Source organism: Leopardus geoffroyi, chromosome E3 (genome assembly GCF_018350155.1).
Source record: "Leopardus geoffroyi isolate Oge1 chromosome E3, O.geoffroyi_Oge1_pat1.0, whole genome shotgun sequence".
Taxonomy (NCBI): domain Eukaryota; kingdom Metazoa; phylum Chordata; class Mammalia; order Carnivora; family Felidae; genus Leopardus; species Leopardus geoffroyi.
The window spans coordinates 21,660,734-21,665,707 of NC_059340.1; the positions used below are offsets into that span (position 1 = coordinate 21,660,734).

At 45.2% G+C, this 4,974-nt stretch overlaps 1 long non-coding RNA gene across 1 annotated transcript; it reads right to left on the bottom strand.

The window, feature by feature from the left end:
* Positions 1–213: 213 nt before the first annotated feature.
* Positions 214–2,666, bottom strand: LOC123589011. Its single transcript, XR_006708122.1, has 3 exons — positions 2,025–2,666; positions 1,602–1,673; positions 214–729 (listed from the first exon to the last, which is right to left on the bottom strand). It is a non-coding gene; the product is annotated as an uncharacterized LOC123589011 (long non-coding RNA).
* Positions 2,667–4,974: the final 2,308 nt, after the last annotated feature.

A 4,974-nucleotide genomic window follows, 5' to 3' on the forward strand; every position in this document is an offset into this window, starting at 1 on the left:
TCACGGACCGCGAGATCGTGACCTGGCTGAAGTCGGACGCTTAACCGACTGCGCCACCCAGGCCCCCAAATGGTTACTTTTTTAAAGTAATCTCGATACCCAACGTGGGGCTCCAACTCACAACCCCGAGATCAAGAGTCACGCCCTCTACCAACTGAGCCAGCCAGGAGCCCCACACGCAGTTATAAAATGTATATTTGAAAAATGTCTGCTAGAAATGTTGGAAATGAAAAATATGGCCACTAAAAATTTTAAGTCAGTAAATGAGACAAACTCCAGAATGGATGTATTTAGCAAGAATTAGTGAATTGGAAGATACTGCTCAGAATTCAACAAAAAATGCATCATAGAGAGATTAAAAAAAAACTTTTTTTTCATTAAGCCATAGTTTCAAAACATGGAGGATAAATGGATGGGCTCCAAAATATGTCTAATAGGGATGTTGAAAGCGTAGAATTAAGCAAGTGGCAGAGCAGAGATATTTAGAAAGATAATGGCTGAGCATTTTCCAGATTTGCTGAGAGATGTACCAAATCCAGCGTAAACGAAAATAAATACACATCTGTGCACATCCTACTGAAATGCAGACAGATGAAGAAAAAAAAATCTTTAGGTTACCAGAAAGAAAATACAGATTACCCACAAAGGAATGACGATTACATTCTCAGCTGACTCCTCATCCACAACAGTTGATTCCAGAAGGCAGTGGAGTGATATATCTTCCCAGGGCTGAGGAGAAAGAATCCTAACCTGTAATTTCACATCTGGCTAAATGTAAAGGCAAATTAAAGGCATTCGCAAATATACAAAGATTAAAAGAAGGCACTACCTGCAGACCACCCCCCCCCCCCCCCCACTCCCGGACACTTACGGAATTCTAAGAAGGACATAATGCAGGAAGAAGGATAATTTCTGTGCTGGGTCAGGCAGCCAATAAACAAACATTTATTGAGTGTCTACTCTCTATACCGCAGGTACATGATCCCTGCCCATCCAGAGTTTATGGTCTCGCTCTGAGGACTAAGCTGAAGAGAGTCTCAGGCAGAAGACTTGCTTTGGGCACGCTTTGGGCATGAAAGCACAGAAGTGTTACAAGAGTAAGTAACCAAGAGTAACGAGGTCAAAGTCTCAGGGTTTAAAGAGATGATGCTAAAACGTTTGATTGAAGCCAGGGTGTGCTTATAGGCAATAAAGACCCATTAGGGGCTTTAAGGAGCGATTAAGTGGATTTGACTCCTCGCCATTTCAGTTTGGTATTGACACTGGTAAAAATGGGAATGTGGGGGCGCCTGGGTGCTTCCGGTGGTTAAGCGCCGACTCGTGGTTTCGGCTCAGGTCGTGATTTCACGGTTCGTGAGTTCGAGCCCTGTGTCAGGCTCTGTGCTGATGGTGCAGAGCCTGCTGGGGATTCTCTCTCTCTCTCTCTCTCTCTGCCCCTCCCAGTGCGTTCTCTCTCTCGATCTCTCTCTCTGTCTCTCTCTCTCTCAAAATAAATAAATAAACTTTAAAAAATGGAAACGTACAGTGTATGAATCCCCAAACCTTCCTCGCAGGGAGAATCAACTTAAAACTCTCTATGGAGACACTGACAAGATGCCTACCCTTTTCTGCACGTTATTGAATGCATCTGAATCTCTCCTGCCCTGGCTATTGACCATCTTTATATTTCGATGCTGTGGGTCAGAAAGGGAGAGGGTGTGAACAGGATAAATTCCAAATGAAACAGCAATACACTGAAATAAAAAAAATAAACCCCTGACCTTTTAGTCAGTTCTGCTTTCTGAAGAAAGATGTGCGCATGAATTTGTTTCCCTAGCTACCGTGCATAAAAATAGAAGATGCGGTGTTTGGTAATTTTATGGCTATTAGAATAATAAAGTGTCACGGAAAGTTATTGCATTTTAAGACAGTGTTCCCCTTCATGCACAGACTCAGGGGAGTGGGGAAAGGAGGGAGAGACGCCATCATACACAGGAAGAGTTTGCGTGTTTATAGGTCATTTTAGAAAAGTTCTGTGTACACACCAGGCAAAACCCTAGCCCACGGTGACTGCACTGGATGCTCTCAGGAATCAGCCAACGGGGTAACTCCTCTGAAGGCAAATACAGTGTGATGAATCCGACCCTGGAGTTTCTTCATCCGCAAACACATAAGACGGGCCAGTTCGATTCTGTGTTGGAGGAAAAAAAAAAAAGGCCACTCACACAGGTCACAAACACCAAGAGCACCATGAACAGACCTTTTTGGGGACACACGGTGCCCTTCCTTGAGGGCGGGAGGGCCAAAGGAGTGTTTACTCTTGTAAACGGCTGGGAAATTGGACTGCTTCGCTTTTGTCTAAGGAAACTACTGCCTTCTACATCCTGAAAATTATGAATTCTGTCATTGGAGTCGAATGGGAAGAAATGGAAGGGAAAGGTGGTGTTTTCTGAAGCTAAAAGTTTTCTTGACGAGGAATCCAATCCAGCCCTCGGAACTCAAATGCGTCATTATTATACCTGCAAAAAAAGTGAATGGGTATGCCCTCACTCCTTCTCCAGGATTCCAGGAGCTCTGGCAATAGAAACTCTTTCCTTGCACTCCCAAGGGACTTGAGTAGATCACCCAACCCTCCACCTATCCTTAGGCGATACCGTAGTGAAGCCTGAGGTGACAGCCTGTCATTTTCAAAAATGTCAACCACGAGGCGCCTGGGCAGCTCAGTTGGTTAACAGTCTGACCTTGGTTTCGGCTCAGGTCACAATCTCGTGGTTTCTTGAGTTGACAGTGCGGAGCCTGCTTGGGATTCTCTCTCTCTCCCTCTCTCTGCCCCTCTCCCACTTGCACTATCTCTGTCTCTCTGGAAAAAAAAAAAAACAGATACACTTAAAAAAATTAAAAACAAAAGCAAAAATGTCAACCGTGCCGTCCTCACCATTGGGAAAGTCACCCTAACATTCCAACACGTTAACACTGCGAATATTCCCCACCATCCGCTGGTGTATGTGGTCCAAGGCCCCCACTGCCTACGGATTCAAACAGAACCTCTTTTTATTTTTTAATGTTTATTTATTTTTGAGAAAGAGAGAGAGAGACAGAGTGTGAGCAGGGGAGGGACAGAGAGAGAGGGAGTCACAGCATCCGAAGCAGGCTCCAGGCTCCGAGCTGTCAGCACAGAGCCCAACGCGGGGCTCGAACCCACAAAGCATGAGATCACAACCTGAGTTGAAGTTGGATGCCCAACCGACTGAGCCACCCAGGTGCCCCAAACAAAACCTCTCCTAGTGACAAACATGCCTCTAGTTCTCTTTCCCCCTGAGACCTCTTTTTCCAGCTTACTCTCTGGACTAATATTCTCTCACTGCTCCAGCATTCTGTGTTTCAGCCATACCAAACCATTCACGCTTTTCGGACTATGCCACTCTTCCTTGACATCTGCTCTAGATGGTCCCTGCATTAGCTGAAGGAATAAGGAGGCGTGCACTGGCCTCCCCGATCCTTCGTAGCCGGCTGCCACAAATAGAGAGATTAAGTGCTTGTTACTTCCAGTCTCTTGGAACCCAGGGGTGATCAAAGAAGAAAGTTGTTGCTGTACTCAGCCTGTGTCCTTTGTCTGAACGCTGAAGGTGGGCGCTGACATGGTGGCAGCTGACAGTGGAAAAGGTGTTAGCTACTCATTCCTCATGGAACATGGCTTCCGTATGGCTAGGCCACTGCCTTCAGCAGCTTTCTCAAGAGGGGCGCCACAAAGTCAGCCCCGGAACTGAAGCAGTAAACTGAATAAGCATAATGCATGCACTAGCGTGCATGCGTGCACACCCTTGCACACACACACACACACACACACACACACACACACACACATTTATTCCTATGACCAGGGGACCAGGGATCTGCCTTCCACACGCTTTTTAACCTCCACCTGTTATCCTTCATTGGTCCAAATGCTCCAAGATTGATAGATGAGAATATATATTCACCTCCTTAACTCTTAAGTCAAACACATTAGCCTACTTCTCATTGAATCAACTGATTTATCTTGATAAATGAGGAACCTTTTAGTAATGAGAAAACAAAAGAAAGAAGCCTATGATATCAAGTGCAAGGTTTTGACTTGCCTCTTTCCTCAAGGGGACATTCCCAAACCTAAAAGTTTTCCTTTTTCTAACAATTTCAATTTGTATTTCTGCAAGTCAAAGTAAGGGTAACGATTCTTCTTTTTTTTTTTTAATGTTTATTTATTTCTTTTTGAGAGACAGAGAGAGCGAGCCAGTGAGAGAGACAGCAAGAAGGGGGAGGGGTAAAGAGAGAGGGAGACAGAGAATCCGAAGCAGGCTCCAGGCTCTGAGCTGTCAGCACGGAGCCCGACACGGGGCTCGCACTCACGAACCGTGAGATCATGACCTGAGCCAAAGTCTGATGCTTAACCAACTGAGCCCCCGAGGCGCCCCCAACTAGAACAATTCTTGAAAACGCTCCACTACAAGTCATTACACCTTACACATACTTCATCTTCTTCTAGGTAATTAATTACACTTAAAAATGCACGTGCATGTGTTGGAGAGTTAACAAGGATCTCCTTCTACATATTAATGATTGGATTTACAATACTATACTCTTTATACAACAAGACTTAAATAAAACGATGAGGTCAAACATATGTTTTTCTGCACCTTGGCCTCTACCCAACTTGACACCATACCTGCCTTGAAAGTTTCCCCCCATTTCTTCCAGTAAAGCTTAGCTCTGCTTCAGGGTCAAGCTTCTCTCTTCTACCTCCTTTCTGAATCCTTTTCTCAACCTTCCAGATGGCGAGAATGGTCAGCCCTGGTGGAGAGTAGCATCGTATCACTGATGTAAGTTAACATTGCCAGCAGACAGCGATAGAGATGGTACACTGATTTGGGGTTGGTTTTATTATTATTTTTGGGTTTTCCACAATCGCCTGCACCCGGGGCCGACCTCTCCCTGTCTCCCCAGTCCCAGTAGGCCACC